Source organism: Carassius carassius, chromosome 42 (genome assembly GCF_963082965.1).
Source record: "Carassius carassius chromosome 42, fCarCar2.1, whole genome shotgun sequence".
Classification (NCBI taxonomy): Eukaryota; Metazoa; Chordata; class Actinopteri; order Cypriniformes; family Cyprinidae; genus Carassius; species Carassius carassius.
In genome coordinates, this window is record NC_081796.1 from 12,639,560 (window position 1) to 12,662,177 (window position 22,618).

General features: G+C 35.9%; 1 protein-coding gene across 5 annotated transcripts in view; it reads right to left on the reverse strand.

Annotated features, from left to right (window-relative positions):
* Window positions 1-18,992, reverse strand: part of LOC132123810 (disks large-associated protein 1-like) — a 183,797-nt gene extending 164,805 nt beyond the window's left edge. For all 5 annotated transcript variants that reach the window (XM_059534485.1, XM_059534486.1, XM_059534487.1 and 2 more), the window contains exon 1: window positions 18,769-18,992. The gene's annotated coding sequence lies outside the window, so the exon portion shown is untranslated. The remainder of the gene's footprint in view (window positions 1-18,768) is intronic.
* Window positions 18,993-22,618: the final 3,626 nt, after the last annotated feature.

A 22,618-nucleotide genomic window follows, 5' to 3' on the forward strand; every position in this document is an offset into this window, starting at 1 on the left:
GCCTGAAACTGCCGTAGGTATAGCCTACATCTTATTACTTTTAGCATCTTATCTACTCTCTCTCTCTCTCTCTAATTGGATCATTGACGTTGGATCGACTTTTACAGAGAAGAAATGTAAGGAGACTGATGCGATTACCTCTTTCACACTTGCCATGTGGGTATGAGCGTGTGTGCATGTATCTGAAGACTTGTATGTTTTTCATAACTGCTGATGGAGACGCACTGTTGCCTGAGGGGCAACTTTTCTCTGAAAGTAAACAAGTAAATAATAACAGATGAAAAAAGGAGGAAAAAATGCACAGAGGTACTGAGTCATCGCTGCATAACTGTCACTCAAAGCTACAGTCAGTGTGTCAGCAGCCATAGAGCCATCAGTGTGCCATTAGTCTGCACTCTGGCCTACATCTTTCGGCTTTGCACGTCTTGATGTTTCATCAGTTACTTTAAGGAACCATAGTAATCTAATCTCATTTGCCTTTGAGATTCTTTTGTCAATGCCATTTTTGATCAAATAAATGCTGCATGGGTGAGCATAAGAGACTTCTTTCAAAACCTTTTAATTATTCCTAACATTTGATTGGTAATGTATATATATATATATATATATATATATATATATATATATATATATATATATATATATATAATTTATATTTAAAGTATAGAAATATTAATATGTGGTTTTTAGATGTGAGGATACAATAAAACACCACACACACACATACAAACACACACACACAGAGAGAGAGAGAGAGAGAGAGAGAGAGAGAGAGAAATGATTTACACCATGACTTCACTCTGCAGGAATTTGCATATGATTTACATGTGATATGAATATGGCCCTCCACAAACACACACACACACGCATACAGTCATCCGCTGTATGCATACACAATCATGTTTTGTCATCTACAAATGGAGTCAGATCAGCCTAAAAAATAATACAATTACAAAATAAAATTTATAAATGCACAGGATAATTTAAATAAAAAAATCTGATTCATAAATTCAAAATAATTCACAAGTACACAAGTAAAAGCATAAATATTTCCCAAAATGCTCACACAAAAGCATCTTACCTAATATGTAAAATGTTTACACAAATCTGTATAAATATATAAAGTTCTTGAATTAATTTCCATCACACATTTATGAATAATGTTACATGTATTTATGGATTGTTGAATCTGCATTTGCAAATCGTCACACGTGTGTTGACTGCTTTGAATTTGATTGGTGGACTAAAAGCTCACCGCAATTGGCTGAACAGAACATCCTCCAAAAAAAAATATTTATGAATCTTAACCTGTCAGGAAGGTCTCAAAAATAGCGCACACAAATTCAAAGCAGTCAACCCATGAGTGGCGATTTGCAAATGCAGATTCAACAATCCATAAATACATCATTCATAAATGTGTGATGGAAAATAATTCAAGAACTTGATTTATACATATTTGTGTATACATTTTAAATGTGTTTAGGTAAGATGCATTTGGGGAAATATTTATGCTTTTATTTGTGTAATTATGAACTGTTTTGAATTTACAAATCGGATTTTGTAAATGTAATTTGTGCTGTGCATTTATGAATTCTGCTTTGTACATTTTTTAGGCTGATCTGGCTCCATACTACACAGCCAACCAAAGCTCTATCATTGCCAACATCTGCATTGAGTTTCTGCATAACCTAGATCCATTCATAATGTAGTCCAAGTCCATACTACAATCGCTTCAGAAAGACAAACACAATAGCTTGATCTCATCTAGTCTCTGATGTATACATACACAAAGGCAGTCAGTGAGGACAGTGGGATGACAGCCATGTCCTATCTGTCAACTCTCATTCTCTGAGGATGTTCTGTATGTGTGTGTGTAATCACATCATGATCCTCCAGCACTGAATCTTGTAAATGCCTGTTAATCACTCTGCCAAAAGATGCCTCACATACAACGGGGTACAAAAAAAATATTTAAACCTGGAAATAAGCTGAATTTTGAACAACTAAAAAAAAAAAAAATCTGTTTAATAAAATTATACATACATACAACTCAAATAACCACTTGTTACAACCAAGGTATGCAGAATACCATCTCTGAATGCACAACATGTCAAACCCTGAAGCAGATGGGCTACAGCAGCAGAAGACCACACTGGGTGCCGCTCCTGTCAGCTAAGAACAGGAAACAGAAGCTACAATTCGCAGAGGCTCACCAAAATTGGACAATAGAAGGTTGGAAAAACGTTGCCTGGTCTGATGAGTCTCGATTTCTGCTGTGACATTCAGATGGTAGGGTTAGAATTTGGTGTAAAGAACATAAAAGCATGGATCCATGCTGCCTTGTCTTAATGGTTCAGGCTGCTGGTGGTGTAATGGTGTGGGGGATATTTTCTTGGCACACTTTGGGCCCCTTAGCACCAATTGAGCATAGTTTAAATGCCACGGCCTACCTGAGTATTGTTGCTGACCATGTCCATCCCTTTATGACTACAATGTACCCGTCTTCTGATGGCTACTTCCAGCAGGATAATGCACCATGTCACAAAGCTCAAATCATCTCAAACTGGTTTCTTGAACATGAAAATTAGTTCACTTTACTCAAATGGCCTCCACAGTCACCAGATCTCAATCCAATAGAGCAACTTTGGGATGTGGTGGAAAGGGAGATTCACATCATGGATGTGCAGCCAACAAATCTGCAGCAACTGTGTGATGCTATCATGTCCATATGGACCAAAATCTTTGAGGAATGTTTCCAACACCTTGATGAATATATGCCACAAAGAATTAAGGCAGTTCTGAAGGCAAAAGGAAGTCCAACCCGTTACTAGCAAGGTGTACCTAATAACGTGGCCAGTGAGTGAGTATATATACAAATATATATATATATATATATATATATATATATATATATATATATATATATTCATGGAAAGAATGGAAAGAATATATATATATATATATATATATATATATATATATATATATATATATATATATATATATCATTTCCATGAAACAACATTATTTTCTTACAAATATGTACAATAATCTTGATAACATATTCTCTTTTAAAAAATGATAATCCACATGCCCTCATTAAACAACTGACAGATTGGATAACACACAAATTGATGCCAACTGTTGATGATTTCATTTCTCCTAATGTTTGGACATTTAATTTCACTCTTTAGCAGCTCATTTGATAAGTGGTGTTTGGAGTTGGCGTCCAGGGTATTATGGACTATTTATCATCCATGTCAGTGGGTCAGAGACAGATCTGTAGAAGGGAAATGTCATCTGGTGGGTCTGTGTTTGTGTGTGTGTGTGTGTGTGTGTGTGTATGTGTATACTGAGCGAAAGACAAATATGGCTGCCACATAACAGCAAACAAGCAGCAGATTTACATTCATGTACCAGATTTTCTTGAAAAAGTTGAAACGGATGTTAGAGCTTTAAAGTACAATAAATAAATAAAAACATTTTATACTCAATGTACCCCAGTAATTTCCAGCTCCTCTCTTTTATCTGCCTCATTATAAAATAAACAGTTCCGCAGTGAAGCAGTTCTCTAAACATAGATAAGTAGAAGTCTGACTCATTTTAGTTCAAAAACAGATAACTCAAAAGTGTTCCTGGAAGTCCCTAAGCAGCACTTTGTGTTCTTTTTGTAGTGAAATAAATATCTGGCTATAAATATAAATCCCACAGACTGATATTAAAGGAGGGATATCAAGAGACTTGGGGAGGAACTCTTTTGAGGCAGTTACAGACCAGAACAACCTAGCAACCAGCCAAAACACCCTGGCAAACCATTTAGCAACATGCTAAAACCACTCAGAATACCTAGAACTAGAACATTCTAGCAACTGCAAAGAAAAGTAAACCACAATAGGCAAGTCACTGCAATCCCTAACATCATAGTGACAAGTTTAAAGGCCTGATCACACCAAGATGAATATTGTTATGTAAAAGTATGAGTATGTCAGGAAATCTAATTACATTTTCTTTTAGTCTGTCAGTCGTACGTTTGTGTTGGCATGAACCAGACTTTACACAGGTAGAATTTGTAATTATTATTTTTAACACTGCAAAACAGGCTTTGCATACAGAGTTTAGCCACATTTTTAAAAGATTGACTGTTTTGTCACCTGATAGAGTTTGGCTTCCTTGACACGGTCACCTTTGGATTGTTTAGTATAAAAGACGCTTAATATTCAGTAACATGAATTGGATGAACTGAATGAACTGAATTTAATGGATGAGAGGACACTATTAGTCACAAATGGTCACAACTGTGTTGTAGTCCAGAGTGACTTGATTTTCAGACTTCATTTCATGGTATACTTGCAGTCGAGTGGTCTGTTGACTGGCTGGTGTGTGCAGAGGGCAGAGGCACTGACCTGCTGGGATGTGGGGAGTGCAGGCTGGTCAACGGCTGCTCTGAAAAACACACTGTGATATAGCCTTTACGCATGAACCTCCTGGCCTTTATGGAACTGGAGCCAACACACACACACTTACACACAGGTCTGCTAGTTGAGACAGAAAGATACAGTGTAAACCCATATGCATGTGTAAATACAAACAAATAAAAATATGCTCACAAACACAGTCAAAGCTTCGACATTCATCCCACGACACATGCAAAGTGTGAACATGCATACCCGCACACACACACACAACACCGCCATCTGTCAGACACAAGTCCCCTCTGTGCTCTGGCTGTCATGGATAAAACACATTCAGCTGATTGGCTAAATCTGTTACCACCTTATTATAAGACACAGAAACCCATGATGAAATGCAAATGCACAATAAATAACTTCATTTTTCATAGGTAGTGGCGAAATAAGAACACTTGAGGAGGAGAGGAGAGATTCAGGGAGAAAGTCATGACAGACATTCACATTAAACTTTCAAACCTCTATAAACCCTTTTCACCTGAATGCCATTTCAATCTCTCGCTATTTCTCTGCATCATCTCCTTCCATCTGTTTCACGCGCTTCTAATCATTCATCTTCATTCAGCTTCCCAATCATTTTCTAGTTTGTGCCGTTTCCCCCAGAGTGCTTGTCAATAAAGCTCTGAAATTTGACCTCTTACATCACATTGGCACACAGGCACTCAGACACGGTCTGATGGGTCCCTAATGCCCTGTTTTTGAATGAACACATTATTGCTTTGTTGTAATAGTGCCAGAAAAAGTCAGAGAGAGCGGGACGTTCAAGAGTCAGACTAGGTCAGTGCCAGCAAGTGCAATAGAAAAGAAAAACCTACTCAACGCAATAATCAGTGAAACTGTAACTAGTTAAAATGAAATTACAGGTTACACTTTATTTTAAGGTGTCCTTGTTACAGTGTAATTATACGTAAGTGCTGAGTAATATTAATTAACTACATGTTCTTATAATGGGGTTAAGAGTACTTAGGGTTTGGATTAGATTTACTTTTTTAATGTAATTATGCGTAATCAATTGTTAATATATTAAGGTGGTTTATGTAGCATGTGTAAAACGTACACTTTAAAATAAAGTTTTACCGAATTATTTAATTTTATTACAAAATAAATCTAACTGTAATCTGTTATGGTGGTCACTGAGGAAAAAAAAAGTGTAGTTAAACTACAGTTACTTAACGATTACTAAGGGGGCTACTTCTGAATATTTTCACACACGCAGATATGATTAACAGATTTGATTTTTAAAGATTAAAAAAAAAAATCCACGTTTTTCCGAAAAAATTGTTCGATTCCAGGGTTTCATGTCATAGCAAGGATATGATTTCAAAAACAGTATCATAACTATTGAACTATACATTATTATTTTAACCTCGGAGATCTTCAAGTAAAAAGTCTGATTTTGGTTCTAATCTGATTTTGGTTTGGTGGTAATTCAAGTGAAGAAGGATTTCAAAAGTCTGACAGTAATCAGTGTTGAGTATGACTGTAAAGTTAACACTGCCTGGCTTAAACATTTAAAAATGATTAACTTTTGAAAACATTCATTAGACATTTAGAAAAGTAATCAAACATAATCAGTTACTACTGTAATAAAGTAATTGAAATAGTTAAACTATTTTAATTTAAATTAAATATTTAAATTAACTTAATCTGTAACCTATTCTATTTCCAAAGTAACCTTTCCCTACACTGGCAATAATGTTAGCATAATATTTGCATACTGAATTGCGATTGGTCTTCTTTTGAAGTGAAGTGAAGTGAAGTGACATTCAGCCAAGTATGGTGACCCATACTCAGAATTTGTGCTCTGCATTTAACCCATCCGAAGTGCACACACACAGAGCAGTGAACACACACACACACACTGTGAACACACACCCAGAGCAGTGGGCAGCCATTTATGCTGCGGCGCCCGGGGAGCAGTTGGGGGTTCAATGCCTTGCTCAAGGGCACCTAAGTCGTGGTACTGAAGGTGGAGAGAGAACTGTACATGCACCCACCCCACCCACAATTCCTGCCGGCCCGGGACTCGAACTCACAACCTTTCGATTGGGAGTCCGACTGTCTAACCATTAGGCCACGACTTCCCAAAAATATTTTCTTCTTTTTTACATACCGCTTACAATTTTTTTTTTTCAAGCAGTCACTTAAGCTCGTCCAGACTGCATTTATTTGATAAAAAATACAATAAAAACATTCATATTTTGAAATATTAGTGCAATTTTAAATAACTGTTTTCTATTTTAATATATTTTAAAATGTAATTATTTATGTGATGGCAAAGCTGAATTTTCAGCGTTAAAATTATCCTGCAGAAATCACTCCAATATTCTGATTTGCTGCTTGAGACACTTTTTTTATTGTTATCAGTTTTGAGCACAGTTGTGCTGCTTAATATTTTTTGTAAAAAAACCATGATAAATAGAAAGCTCACAACTACAGCATTTATCTGAAAAAGAAATCTTATAACTCTATAAATGTCTTTACTTGCACTTTTGATCAATTCAATGCATCCCTAAACATTTGAATCATAGTGTACATATTAACTTACTTACTGAATTATGGCCTTTCATTTACACTGTACCTAAGTCTAAAACTTACCTAAAGCTACCTTACACTGCTTTCTTGCTGCTTGGCAAGCACTGGTATTTTTTGGGATGTAACCAAGCATGTTGCCAGACATTTCTGACTTTCTGAAGTCTTTTGCTTTGACTTTTATTTTTCTCCCACACTAGTCGGAAATAGGCTGCCAAATTCAACAGATTTAAGTCATTTAGTGTTTGGCACCACAAGAAGTTGTTTACACATTCCCATGCCATATGTTAACACTCTTCTTTGAGAATGGAAACATTTGGTAGACAAAAAAATAAAACAAACTAAACCCCACTGGTTTGAGAGTTAGTTTGATGATGATGATGATGATGATGATGATCGTGAGGTGTGTGTGTGCGTGTGTGTGTGTGAGAGGGATGGGGGCTGGAGGGATTGAGTGACAGAGCTACCGCCAAATTTACAGCACAGTAGGAAATCCTCAGCAAACAGGAATTAAGTAAATGTCAGCACAATTACACACACCTGCACATTCACAACATCAATAAACACCTAATGGGGTTTCAAACAGGCCTCCTGGAAAACCAAAGGTTCACAGATAATTTCAACAGGAAAAAAGTGAGGAAAAAACATATATTGAGTTAAAAAAAAAAAATAATAATAATTATATATATATATATATATATATATATATATATATATATATATATATATATATATATATATATATATATATATATATATATATTATTATTATTATTATTCTACCAGTAACCAAAAAATAGGATTTATGAAAGAAAATTATACAATTATAAACTAAGATATTTATATTTTTTATTTCTATTTTCTCTCTGCATTACCTGATATAATCATCCTGGTTTCCTTTACATTAGAGCTGTTTTTGACGGATTGTGTGAATGCATTCGCTTCCTGGATCATTGGACTGAAAACTTTCCTGGAGTTTAGCAGCTTAAAATAATCTGATCGCGAGCAGAGAAGCACAACTGGATTAAAGGGTTAGAATAGAAATTGTGCTTCAGTAATGTTATTTTAACTGTGTTAAATTATTTTAACGCTTTAAGTGTTGTAAAATGTATTGCATAATGATGACAGCCCTAATATATATATATATATATATATATATATATATATAAAATCCATTACACATATTAGACAACCTATGTTGAAATCGACAATCAGTGATAGCCTTCGAGATGATAAAAATTATTTGCAAATCTGTAAAGAAATCTCTCCAGTCTTTATAATATCATGCTTTTTTTTTTACATTTTTCGTACAAATGTATAAAACAGTCTATACATTAAAACGTTCAGCTACATAGTAAAGGCTGATTTATACTTCTGTGTCGGACCTACGCCGTAGGCTATGAGTCAGTTATCATTTATACTTCCGTGTCGCTGTCCGCATTGACATGCAGTACACATGCAAACCACTAGTTTGTTGCTGGTGTAACACGCAGTACTATGGCAAAAGCCGAGGAAGAGGTGGCTCGTCGGAGAAGCATTATAGCCATGACAGCGGTAAATAAATATCAAATCATTATTTAAAACTACAAAAAGGAGACAACAACGGAACAGGCGAAGATGGCATTCTTTCAATCTCCACAAGGACTTGTACCACGGCAGATCAACATTGTTTGTCATGGACAACTACTGATGTATAATTCTATGTAGTATAATAAAACACTTGTTCTATGCGTTGTTTTATTTTATATTACAAGGTTTAACATTAAAATATATTAAAGTGCACATAAACACACACAAACCTCAAGCACATACAGAGGGAGGGGTTCTAGCAGACCAATCACAGCGTTTTTCGGAGATTTTTGGAGAGGTGCACGTCAAGCTACGGAATAGGGTGTGCATCTATGCATAGACCACGGCATAGGTTTTACGCAGAAGTATAAATTTTGTAAAAAGTTTGAAATCCGCAAAAAACCTGCATACATATAGCACCTTTTGTAATACAAGTAATAAGAATGCTTTTCAAATCAAATCAAATCACCTTTATTAGTAGGTGAAACTGCAGGTTTATACCAAAAATTAAGCAATTAATTAAACAAAAGCAATTACCATGCTGAAAAAGACTGTTGCGGTCATTGTGGTTGTGTTGTTTCACTTTCTCAGAAGAATACGCAACAAACCGCACGTTTTGACAAAACACATAACATGCTGCAAACGAGGGTGTAGAAATGGTGCGATGGGCACTGGGCCTTTACTTCCATTTCTGCAAAATGTAATGCTCATTGAAGTTGAGTGTTTTTCACAGAGAGTTAAAATGAGGATGGAAATTTGTCATTTTAACAAATATTGGATCGTTATTGATGAAAAACAAAAAAACTTCATATTCTAAACATGTGAAACATATACAAATCTAAAACTGCATTTCAAGGCCCCTTTAACAGAGCACTTACAAACTGGCAATACTATAATTTTTTTGAAAATGTACTATGAGAACAGCACAGATTTCTTTGAAATACATTGGAGCAGTATGTACAAAATATTTACAGTACTTACAGACAGACATCATAACTGTACTGTTACCAACACACTATATTATTGTAAGGGTCACTCATTATAAGTGCAAAAGCAGTTCATATAACCTAGATGCCTTCTTTTTCTTTCTCTTGTAATGCTTGAGTTAGTTGGTTTCATGGAGATGCAGGGACTACTCATGCTAGAACAGTCCATTTAAATGTCAGTATGCTTACAGTTTGCTTGCATCTATGTGTGTGCATGCATGCACATTTATGTGTTCTGCAGGCTGTGAAATTAAATTTGTCAGACTCTTACGACCCCAGCATGTCGGAAAGCCACAAGTATATAGTGAGCATTTCTCATCCACCCCTCCTTAACATTTTTATTGCCCACTATTCTGTCCACATGAAATGTTTCTTAAATTCAGTCTATAACTGGCACTCTGTCTTCAATTTATTCTGACTGTGGCATGGGTAACAGAAATGTTTAACATTTATATTCATTGTTTATGTCAGAGGAATGAATAGACCTTTTAAAACATAGGTTGTCCTGCTATCCACCGCTGGAGAATGAATGCCAGCATTATAGTTTTATCTGTGTGGGATTATAAATCAAACTGATTCTGAATGCCTGTAGCCACAAAAACACAAAACCCTACAGATGTTAGATGATAGCTTTTAAGTCTTAAGTCTTTATAGTTCATCCAAAACTCTGTTATCAGCTAATAACCTTTGTCTTCCCAGACATGTATGATTTTCTTTTGTTGAACACAAAAGGAGAGGATTTAGCAGAATGTCCATGCTGCTCTTTTCTATATAATGAAATTGGATGGGGACTATAAAATATAGGAATTCACCAAAATTACAATGCAAAAGCAGACTTTAACACATGTTTTGTCAAAAACTATAAATAACTGCACATGTACCAATTTATACACTATATAAATAAAATAATACAAGTTTCTTGTTACATGAGAGAATAAATGACAGAATTGTCATTTTTGTGTAAACTATACATTTAAGTCTGCTCTCTGCTTAATGTCTTATGATGCTGACTTTCTCTCTCCGTCTTTTTCTTTCTTCACTGTCCCTCTTTCACTCTCTTTTTCTCTGACCAACAGGCCAAGTCTATCAGTAACAAGGCAAAAAAAATCAATTTTGTTTCTTCTCAAGGGATTTTTGAGAAAAATACAGGATAGAGAAAGGGATGGAATGGTAGAGCAGGGGGAGACAGGGTCCTAATAAACATCACAGCATGAGGTAAAACTCTTTTATCAGTATCATGTACAAAATATCTAGGTTTTTCATAGCTGAGTAACTAAACTAAAACACAAGCCATGTTGCTTATGTCCATCTAGATAACCTCTGGATACAACATATTATTAAACACACATGTAAACCCACATATTTGCCAGGTCAAGCATGAGTAATAATGGTGATATTTGAGAATTTTTTCCATATGGCTCCACAGTAATTCAGAGAAAACTTACAGACCACATATTTATCAGCATGTGTTTTCAGAGACTGAAACTGCCATATGCTGCCAGTCAAGCTATATGAACTCAATTAACAACCCAAGCAATTTTGAATACACGTATATCATGTATTTGATCTGTCCTGATCAGCATGTAATTATTTACAGTGCATGTATGCATATAAATGATGTGTGTGTGTGTGTGTTCTTGTTTTTGTGACATATCAGGACACAACTCTGTATAATGACATGGGTATGACACAGGTATTACAAGGAGAGGGTGACTTATGAGGACATAAGCCATGTCCCCATTTTTCAAAACGCTTATAAATGATACAGAATTAGTTTTTTTGAGAAAGAAAAAATGCACAAAGTTTCCTGTGAAGGTTAGGTTTAGGTGTAGGGTTGGTGAAGGGGGATAGAATATACAGTTTGTACAGTATAAAAACCATTACGCCTATGGGATGTCCCCACTTTTCACAAAAACAAACTAGGTTGCTAGGCTGTTGCTATGTGGTACACATTGGAACACTTCAAAAGAGACTACCTCCATATTCTGTTTTATTGAAAATGCATCAGAAATTATAAACGAATCTAGGTTCTGCACCAAATGGCACTAATTGTCTTTTCTTTTCTTTTTTTTTTGGTAACAATGTTTTTGTACGTTACAATAGAGTGTGTTTTTTTTTTTTTTTTACGTTCCTTCAAGATTTTTCTAAGGCCTGTAGAAGGTCCTTGACTAAAAGATTTTTGTAATTAAATTGTAGAGGGGCCGAATTCAAGAAAATCTTAAGAAACAAGACATTTCTTAAATTTTCAAATTCTAAGTTTGTAAGAACATTTTAAAGTGCAATTCTCGAGTTCTCCAATGTTTTTGGGAATACAAAATATTCTTAAATCTATTAGAAAATAAGTTAGAAAATAAGAAGATAATAGCAGTTAAGAAGAACTTTATTTTAAAGTTTTATTACTGCAGTTTTATTATTACATCCTGTACATTTCAAGTGTTTGAGAGGTGTTCTTTAAAAATATTTAATAACATTTTCTTATTAAAAATAAATAAATAAAAAATTAAAACAGGACAATGCAAAAGAGATGAACCAGAGTTACATCAGATTTAAAGTATGTTGCTTTTGAACTCTGACTCTATCCTTTGTTTCTGCCCTGCTTCACACATAACACACAACCTGTTGTGATGTGCCTCTCTAGGAGTTCTCACAGGGCTACGGAAGAATGAGTCAGAGAAGAGCACCTCCACTTCGTCAGTTATTTAATTTATCTGAGTATCTCACATAAACTGTACTTTCCCACTTACAGAGAAAAATACCTTAAGAGATTGTGGGAATTACCGTAGTATGACATCAACCCACAAAGCTGCATCAAGAGAGCGCACCACTTTTTAAAGATGCAAACTGCAAATTAACAATGTGCAGCTTGACAATACTCTCTTTCTCTTTCTCTCATATACACAGAAGAGCTGAGCTGAAGCAAGCAGACACTGCTGACTGTTCAGCTGGACTGAAATATCTTTTCAGCTCATCAGCTTGTCATCTTTAACATGCTGTCACTTTTTTCTTTGATCTGATTGAATAATACTGCCTATACTTTTTGTATGGGAGACGACCAGTTCTTGCACATTTTGATTGGCTGCCTGAGGACACTGGTTTGTCTCACTTAAAGGGATACTCCACCCCAAAATGAAAATTTTGCTTTCTTTGTGTACAAAAAGTATCCTCATCGGTTCATAATGTTATGGTTGAACCACTGATGGCAGATGGACTATTCTGATGATGTCTGTACCTTGATAGTGTAAGTTACTTGGCAGTATATGGGACAGTCACAAGCCACCTTAAAAAGTATATGTTATATGATACAGCAGTTATGAAATCCTCAACGCCCCAATTTTCAACAATTTCAGATCTTTCATAAGGCAATACTGCATTTTTTTTCATTCATGTATAAATGAGAACTGGTACTATAACTGGTACTGACTGACAGTAAGTAAGTAATAATATTGATATTCATTCAGTAAAGGATTCATCAAGACTGCCTCTGATTTTCGAGTCAGAGTCTTTTTGAACGATTGCAAAAGAACCAGTGTATAAAAGTATTTTGTTCATGAATTGGACAACAATGATTGCTTTTTATATCGTTGACTAACTAAAAACAACCTAAAACCAATAACTTCATAAGAATCATCTGGTTGAGAATCGGACAATACTGATCATGCTGTATGTTTGCATGCAGACCACAAAGCTAACACAATGTGTTTAAAAAACAAAACAAAAAAAAGTAGTTATGTCACAAGTCGTATGGACTAGTTTTATGATACTTGACATCTCCCAGTTCTTTTTAATATCATGGAAGACATGAACGCGCATATATTTTTCCTAATAACTTTCTATTAACTATTCCTCCCGTTATGCAAGGAAAAGTTAAAGACAACATGAGGTAGCATAAAAATCAACTGTTCTTCAGGAAGTCTCTGGGCAACAGACTGAATCTGACAGTCTAAAACATTTTTTTATTTTTCAAACAAAACCCTGAAACTAAATAATCATGCCTTTGTTCTCTCTCACGCTCAGTCTTTCTCTCTCCATCTCTTTTTTTTAAATTGTAAACTTTATATCATTCCCTGTCCTTTTTTTCTTCTTCTTTTTAAGGTCACTCTCTCTTGTTATGTTTGATTGTGTATGTTTTGCGGTATGATGACAGATCAGGGCTGTGAGGCTGACAATGGAGAGTCATGTCAGTGAATTTCAAAGTAGTCATGTGTGTAAAATCACATTCATTAGCGCCCAGTGAGTCCACTGAAGTGAACTGATGGCAGTGCATGTCTGACTTCTCCAAGTTATTACTGTCCGTTTACATTCCGTTACACACTACACTCTACACACACACACACACACACACATCATAAATATAACCACTGGCTTGCTTAAAGGATGTACTGTATGCTCAGTGATGCTGATAAACGAAGATGAATGAAGCACACACACAAACATAAAAGCATTACCAATGTTCATCATTATTACAATAATATACACAAACATAAATGACCTTCACCTACTGTACCACTGCAAACATATGCTTCACTGCTCTGACATTTAAATGTCCCTACAAATGTACACCATGTACACGAACCTGGGTCACTCACATCATTGCATGTGTACTATACTCGTCTGGCCACGTCTTCAACAAAAAAAAATTGAATTTTTAGTTTAGCCATGTCATTTTGTCCGTTACTTGGTTTCTATTTCTGTCTGCTGGGTAGCTCCGCCCACAGTGAGATCTCATTGGTTCAAAATTCTGCTCCAGCAGATTACAGTTTTAAAAATTGCTTAGACATTAAAAGTGGGACTTGAGGCCAACTCAGTACAACAATTCACTCATATACCTAATCTTTACCAAGTCTGCAAAACTTTAAGCTCACGTACATGTACAATACATATATACACACACAGACATATGCACAATGAATATGCATACTAGCCAAGTCAGAAAGTCAACTTTATTTCTAAAGCGCTTTATACAATATTGTTTCACAGCAGCTTCACAATAGTATCAAATTCAACTTCTGTTGTAAAGCAGCTCTAACAAGTCAATAATGTCATTATACAGCTCAAGTCAGTTCAGTATTGATTAAATTAACTGTGTAATTCATCAGCTGTACATACATACTATATATACGGTGTACACTGTATGTGCATATGCATGTATGCATTTTCACATCTGTGTGTAGTTTGGAGTGTATAGCTAATTATTTAGTCACTACTCTAAATATATATATATTTTAGAAGAGTTTAGTTTTGAATGGAGTGTTTGCTTTTGCAATATAGTGTAATGTTTTGCATGTTGTGTGTGTGTGTTTTGTGGTTTTGTGTGTAGAGTTTTAAGAAATGGAGCCAGAGTAAAAAAAAAAAAAAAAAAACTAAATATCAAATGTTCTTGTTGTGTTATGTTACTTAGCATTTCCACCTTAATTGAACATATAATTCATGTACACTATAGTGTAATGACAATACATAAAAATGCTATACTAGTATGCTTGTATGTTATGTGACTTTAGGGAGGGGGAAAATTTATTCAGTTCGATTTAGTTTCAAATCATGATTCTTGAGGACAAAAGATTTTTAAATTATCATTAATATGAAAAATATTCTACTATTTTTCCCCCTAAATGACATTAAAATGACTGGCACAACAAAAAAGTAACTATAGTTCTGCATCAGTATATTACATTCAATATTGATCAACCCTATTACCTTGACCAATTTCAGTAACACTTTAGATTAGGGAGCACACTCACTATTAATTAAGAGTTTTCCCTCAATAAACTCGTTCATAAGTGTTCATAAGTACTAATAAACAGCCAATATTAATAGGCATTCTAATAAGCAACAAGTTACATTTTCCCTTAAGTGTTACCCAAACCTCATTACACTGTACATTGTTTTCATTGTTTTATATAAACATAAGCTAGATAGATATCTTTGAGCAGTACATATAGAATTGGAAGCTAAATGATGATTTAAACAATTCCATCAAAAACACTTTTTAAACTAGGTTTTAATACTGACTAAAATATCCAGGTTTTTGCTGCTTGTAGGTCGATCGTTGTGTGACATTCATGAGAGCTATAGAGACCAGAGCAGATGGCTCCTTATGCTTTCAAATCGCTCTCGCATCTACTTTGGTGTCTTTTTTCGAACGAACAAACACGTGCATATATTTGCATCGCTCTGATCGTTCCCTGTAGATCTCACTTTCTCATGCACGGCCCAACAATTGGTCGATTATTTCCAATACCTGCATGTTATTGGTCAAACTGCTTTGGATGTTTTAGGCAATATTAAAATCCTGGCCAGGATGTGTCCCGTTTGAATCGCGCATATGGCCACACTATTTTAAACACTAGTGAAACGTTTCACTAATTAAATTTATGTCAGGGCATTTTTTCTTCTTTCAGTGAAACAAAACTTACTGGGTTTCCCAAATTTATTTTTTTGGTTCTTCTAGGGTTCTGGGATCCCCCTGCCAGCCCTCAACGTGAACACTTCTACATCACATACATACTGATTTTGTTCCTACTCTTTCTCCTAAATCTTTTCCCGTAACCTTTCACGTTCCTGTCTAATAAAAGTCCAAAAAGGGTGATTCTAATTCACATCAGTGAGTTCTTGGCCTCAGCATTCAAAGCCTCACTTGTCCTTTATTCCACCTTTTCCAAATTCTCCTCCATAATTCTGAAATAAGAGACTGATGGCTACTCAGATGGCCTCCCTCGGGCAGCAGAAGAGAACGCTGAAGGAAAAAAAGTATCTGGGAACACTGAGAGAGGTTCCTGACCGCCAGTGTCATTATGGCTCCAGAGCTCAGCTGCAGGGTCCTACAGGACTGAAATGTATTTCTCAGCTGTGATAAACAACTATACACTTCTGATTTGATACTGTACTGAAAAGGATGATTAGTGTACGAATGTACCACCCATGAAGTGCACACTTCTCATTTGAAGTGCACACTACAGCAGAGGGGCTTGTATGAGATCTGCCCTAAGGCAGGGGCTAAGCAGAGACTAAAGTACAGGAACGGCTATCACTGTAGTTGCAGGCTTTGTGAAGATGAAGAACAATCACAAGGCACAGGTCTACACACACACAGTTACACTTATTCAATACTACACTTTAAAAAAAACACACATTTTGCAAATAAAGATTACTGGAGTATGTTTTACTTTAGGAAATTACTAGTTCAGTCTTTCTAGTTCTATTTTTTATGTTTCATTCAATGTGGACATTTCTTTGTAATTATTTGTTAGCCATTTCTGAGGGAAAATTATTTCAAAGTCAATCTTACACCCTTTTTTTAATGCTACTTATGAATGTATAATACTTAATAACAGGTTTTCTGAAACTATTTTGGCTGTAGTTAGTGCTATAGATTTTATTTACTACTTTCTTTTCTTTTACTAAAGATGTTGACACACTAATTTGAAAACGTACCAAGGTAAAAAAAAAAAAAAAAAAAAAATATTTTGCAAGTTTGGTTTATTATTCAGAGAGTCTCATTTCTGCCATGTGCCACAGAGATGCACCAATCTGAAAAACATTCATTATTGATGATCTGATCTCTCGCTACATAGATAGATAGATAGATAGATAGATAGATAGATAGACAGACAGACAGACAGACAGACAGACAGACAGACAGATAAGTGCACAGCTCTTAGATTAAAAATAAAAGATTTTAAATATGAAATATCTTTAGTTCTCAGAACATCTTTCATCATCATCATTATGAAACATATCATATCTTAGTACATTCAATAGCACTGAACTGGCCACCTAATAACACTCATACTTAATGAGAGTGGAAAGATTTGATTAATGCTCAATGTGTTTTGGCTGACAGATTAAGTACTGAGGAGAAAGAGTGTGATGGTCAGCCTGGCCGCTACAGACATGCAAGCAGCCTAGAAATGAAGAATTTGCAGCAGTGTGATCTGTGGAGGTAGAAGAATCACTCTCTTACAAGAACACACACATACAGCTCTATGATTTGAATAAAATGACTGTTAATAGTGTAAATGGGAACCTAATGTAAGGGAGCAGCCAAAAGTCTCCATTAGGAAAACAACTTAGACCACGTTCAGACAGCAGTAGAGTACGGATGTCAGTCCTGTATTTATTCATTAATAAAAAAAATTATTAAAAAAATATATATAATAATTAAAGCAAGATATAGTGCAGACGGCCATTCAAGGGGTGCATTACAAATCATAATATTTATACATTTTTCAAAAACTGACAGTGTGAAGCTCAAATGACTTAATAAAAAAAGTTAAAATACTAAATTAATTGTGTAAGGGTTATGGCTAGGGTCAGGACATTATAATATATATATATATATATTTGCAGGAAACATCGAATGGAATCTCCATACCATGATAGTAAAACAAAATATTTTAAGGTAAAAAACTATGCACATTGTTTATAAATTGACTTGTTGAATATAAATGTTGCCTTAAATTATAAGGTCATTCATACCTTATATAAAAATTTTTTAAAAAAAATCATACATTGTCTTATATTTTAATCGAATATGGTCATATAAACAGGTTTTTATAGGATTGTTTTATATATTAATTTTGCAATAGTTACAAACATTGCTTAACATTGAGTCTAACTCTAAAACGTGTCTCATTATAAAATGAAAGAGTAACAGAACCTTTCCGCGGGGATGCCAGCGCAGTTAACGCACTAGGATGCAACACTAAATTACGTCAATATTGTTGTAGAAACATAACTATTTATTTATTATGACGTGTTTTGCCTGTCCACTCGCATTTAATGCGTGTGTAATAACTTCTTCCTTTCCGCGTCCCTATCTCCAAAAGCGTAGATCTATAAAACACTTTAAAGTCTGTCTGTCTAAAATAATATCCCTCGTTCTACGTCTAAAAATTAAACGATGAGACGGAAACAGTCTCACAATCAACAGTTCACTGGCGCTCCTTATGGTCACTTGAGTCCGGTTCAAATTCCCCGCAGCCGTAAGTAGGATCGATTGCAGTGACATGTTGAGAATTAAACCGTTTCCCACCAGATGAAACAGTGAGAGATGAGACAATAACACATAATGACACCACTGAATTGTGCTTTAATCTACGTACTGGAAATCTTCCTTGCTGTAGCCTGCGTCCAGCCCAGCGCGCGAGCCAAGCAAAGCACACATCGCGTCCAACAATTGCATGAACCTAGCTGTCACTTATGTGAACGCTCCTTACCTCGAGAGTTGCACGGCGCAGATAAACACAGTGATGTCGGGAAAACAGCCCGTTAAAAACATTAAATCCGTGACAGTGCAGGTTGCGTGGATCTCAGCGGTGGAATTTTGACGGGGTCTCGCAGTGTGAACGGAATTAAAGCCCGTTTAGCGGTGGATAGGACTCGGAGGTCCCCCTACTGCCGAGTCCTCTCAATACCGTGCGCGCTTCACCGTCTGCACAGTGAGTGCACACACAGTGCCGCTGCAGCATCAGCTGCGTTGAGAAAAGAGGACGGTTATAAACTAAGGAGTGGATTACTGCTTCAAACTACAGCGGAGCTTCAGATAGCAATCACATATGTCACTACAAAGTTTAGTTCCATTCACACCTGCCTGAACTTTTCAGGCAATCCTGGAGATTTGAGGTAGATTTTTCAGGTGTGTTTGATTAGGGATGGATCGCAGGCAGAAATCCAGGGGGTCGGTCAGGAGGGGGACAGGACTGAGGGTTGTCCCCCCTAAAAATATGATTAAAAACCACGCTGTGTATTGTAAATTAACTGTTTTATACTATACTAAACGTTGTAAGTAGAAAATTAACGCAAACTGAGCAAAAAAATATTTTTAGTATCCCCCTCCCTTGCCCTCACAGTGCTTAGGTCCAAATGCCTGCTTTCCTCTTTTACATCACCTCAGTATTGCCAAGTCCAAGGGCGTAGATTTGGTTTGAACATTGGGGGGGTTGAACGTTGTATGCTGCCCGTTATTTAAAAAAAATAATAATAATTTTATGTGTATTGTTATTGGATAATTTATTTCTTCCTATCTATCTATCTATCTATCTATCTGGCAACATGCTGTAACTGATTACAAATTCAACATATACAAATATGAAAGAGACAACATTTAGACATTTATTTTAAGATTTTTACAGTCCACCTTAATGCATTTTAATTTTTTTTCTAAAGGGAAACACATCTTTAAAACATTAAAGGCATTAATGTATAGCCTAACTTTACAAAACTGCTGTTTTTCTATACTGTTTCCAATTTTATTTTATTTTATTGATTGAATGGCATCTTCTTTACCTGATCACCTGCTCCTCCTCTCCCTCTGCTGACTTTTCTACCCTGCAGCTATATTTACCTCGAATCTGTTATAAAAACATGTTAAGAGATTATACACCTCATAACGTTATGAAATTTGTGTATAATCATCATTCATAAAATTCCAACATTGTAGAGATTATCAAAAGAAAGAAATTAAGTATTGAAACCGCCAGTAGGCGGCAGTGTTTCACTGTTTTAATGAGTTAGCCACTTAAATAGTTAATTCACCCAATTCGTTCAAAAGTCAGATTAATTTAGTAAGAAAACAAACACCGATGTGAATACTTTTGTCGTTGATAATTACAGACACTATTGAAAAATATACTAGCAAAACAGACGTCATAACGTCATGGGCTTTGGTAACTTGTTATACTGATAGTTATAGCTAAATACATTGCAATGGATTAGCTAGCTAAAATATATGTGGTGTGTACTAACTATTACACAATATTCTCATACCTCATTCTCAGTACATGCTTTATTTTTTTGCATCCCTCTCTGACCAGCAGTTAAACATAGTCCGCTGTGCAGCGCTTCTCTTCATTTTTGGCGTTAACATTAACCGTGTGCTCTCCCATTCAAACACCACTCGCTTGTTTTGGTGAAAGTGCGACTCATTGGTTGGGCGTTACCAATCGGTTCAATGGAGGGGGAGTATTTTTGTCTGATTTATTATGACATACTCATATTTGATTAGGAACAAAATAATTTTTACAAAATAAATGAATTCTATTTTTTCATAATATATTTTTCATTTGATCTACTGTGATTTTCATGTTGAAATATTGGGGGGGTTGTAACTGATGGATTTGAATATTGGGGGGGGTTACCTCCCCCCCATCCCCCCATAAACTACGCCCCTGGCCAAGTCCGTTGTTTCTTCCACGGAACTGTGCTACTTTAACACTGTTTCCGCTGGTTTAAGCGACCCCAATAACGTGACATGAATGCAAATTTATCAGGAGGAACCCCGCCGAAAAACATATATTTTGCCCCCTCGAAACGCGAGTGGGCTAGTTTGAGGCTAGTTTTGAGTAGCAATTGGGTGGGTTTTGAGCGATTAAGTCAATAGTTGTGTAACTTGAATGTCAAGGCTATTTTATTCACTTAAACATATGATGAAGTGATTCATTTCTCTTTAATTCAGATTATCCCAATATATTTTTTGAAAGAAGTCCACTGCTATGTTAGCAATAATATCGTTACCTGCTTGACGGATGGTAATGTAATTTACGCCCCTGAGATGGAGCTCTGCAGGACAGTGGCCTTCCAGGATCAGAGTTGCTTATCCCTGGATGGATGTATACAGATAAAATAATGGTTGCCATGATTTTGACAAGTAGGACATGTTCCTGGATCTTGATCTTTTGACGATCCTAGATCAACATTATTGTCCAAAAATATAGACTTAGCCAAATCCCTACCCCTAAACCTAACCCTACCCATAATTTATTCCTAAAATCAGCGTGAAATGATAGCTGATTAACAAGGGTGTAGATGCACCTAACCCTAATTGTAAGCCTAAAACAGATATTTCCTGAAAAGTTATATCTCAATTCTGATTGGCTGACTGGAATGTTGTTCCAGGATCAACAAGGATGTTTATGTTTGTGTTGTCATGTGTTTCATTTGAACCTATTTAATAATTAAAAACTCTGTCTGGATTCCAACTAGTATAGACATATTAGACATATTTTTGTTCTAAAGGGTGTTAAGCAAATCACCCTTGAACGAAATCAGGATCCTCAGTTGAAACTGCAAAATAATAGCATATTGGGGAATGTTTTTTTCTTGCTGGCAATTGCTCCAGTGTGTATTTGCGTAATTCTGCAGCATTCATCAATGTAGCCAAACACAGAACTATCTATCGAGTTCATGAAAGTATTACTCCCCAGACAACACTTACCCACGGACAAACTGGTCAAGCTGGATGACGTTGCAGGCAGCATAATATTCCCCATGGCATCTCCAAGCACTTTCACGTCTGTCACATGTGCTAATTGTGAACCTGCTCTCATCTGTGAAGACAATGGGACCTGCCAATTTGTGTTTTTTATTTTCTGGGAAATGCCAATCGAGTGGCATGGTTCTGGGCTATGAGCACATGTCCCAATATAGGATGTCGGGCTCTCATGCCACCCTCATGGAGTCTGTTTCTGACAGTTTGGTCAGTAGCCTGCTAGAGGTAATTTCAGAGGGCTCTGGCAGTGCTCCTCCTCCTCCTCTTTGCAGAAAAGGAGGAGATATCAGTCCTGCTGCTGGGTTGTTGCCCTTCTATAGCCCTGTCCAGCTCTCCTTGTGTAACAGCCTGTCTCCTGGTATTTCCTCCATGCTTTTGAAACTGTCCCTAGAGACACACCAAACGTCACTGCGTCGGCACATATGAATGTGCCATCCTGGAGGAGCTGGACTATCTGTGCAGCCAAATTTGGTTACAGGTACTACTTCATGCTTCAAGTAGTGAGAAGGACCTTAACAAAACTAGAGACAAATCAGTCAGGAAGGATAAGGAGACGTTTTGTCAATTTAATTTGCACTAAAGCTTGTGAAACTGATTCATAATCACTCTTGATTCCTGGACAGATTTAGGTATGTTACTATGCTGTAAAAATCATTTGATATCTGGTGCAATTTCTCTTTTCCATTTAGATTACAGTTGAGGCCTATGTAGTGATAAACTGAGTATCTTCTCTGAAAGTTCACCCCAAAATTTAAATTTGTTGGAAAATTTACTCACCCTCAGGCCACTCAAGATGTTGA